This window comes from Penaeus monodon, chromosome 19 (assembly GCF_015228065.2).
Source record: "Penaeus monodon isolate SGIC_2016 chromosome 19, NSTDA_Pmon_1, whole genome shotgun sequence".
NCBI classification, from domain to species: domain Eukaryota; kingdom Metazoa; phylum Arthropoda; class Malacostraca; order Decapoda; family Penaeidae; genus Penaeus; species Penaeus monodon.
The window spans coordinates 19,653,691-19,654,362 of NC_051404.1; the positions used below are offsets into that span (position 1 = coordinate 19,653,691).

The following is a 672-nucleotide window of genomic DNA, read 5'->3' on the forward strand; positions in this document are numbered from 1 at the left end:
GGCTAAAATTATATTGAAACCCTCTAACTCAATAAATCACTCACATTTAAATTTAGATCACAAGGAAAAATTGAATGGCAAAAGTATTAAAGAGGGAAAAATTGTACAACTGACTTAACTGGCTACTACTTGGTTTATCTATATAATTTACATGGTGCTATTTCAGTGGAACAGCTGACAGGACTAACAATATATACATGTCCTAATATGTGAAGGAAGAAAGCATGTTACATTGAGCCATGAACTCAAAAGGGTAACATGCAAGCTTGATCAAGATACTGTTCAGGATTTTTGATAGCAATTCTTGTGACTTAGCATTAATAATAACTTTTATCAAATTATAATCATTTTATCTGTATATATCTGTATCTCATTATCATTATACTTTCATTTTCCTCTATTCTCAAAAAATATCCACCTTCCTCTCTCCCTCCCCTCTTTTAATTCTCATTTCAACTTGCTTTCCTTCTTTTCCTTCACCCTTCCTCCCATTCCCTACTTCCCTTCTTCCTGGTCTCCTTAGATCATTTTTTCACATCTCTACCCCTACTCCCTCACACTTCCTCTATAACTGTTATACACTGAATTAGATACCTTAGCATTACAAGTACTACTGTTCATATCTCAAGGAAATTGCACAGCTTATGATGTTTTCCCTTTCGTATTTCACAA

The 672-nt window shown here is 33.8% G+C and overlaps 1 protein-coding gene across 1 annotated transcript in view; it reads right to left on the reverse strand.

The window, feature by feature from the left end:
- The window catches only part of LOC119585350, a 3,690-nt gene that overhangs the window by 2,433 nt on the left and 585 nt on the right, over positions 1 to 672 (reverse strand). The window lies entirely within an intron of this gene.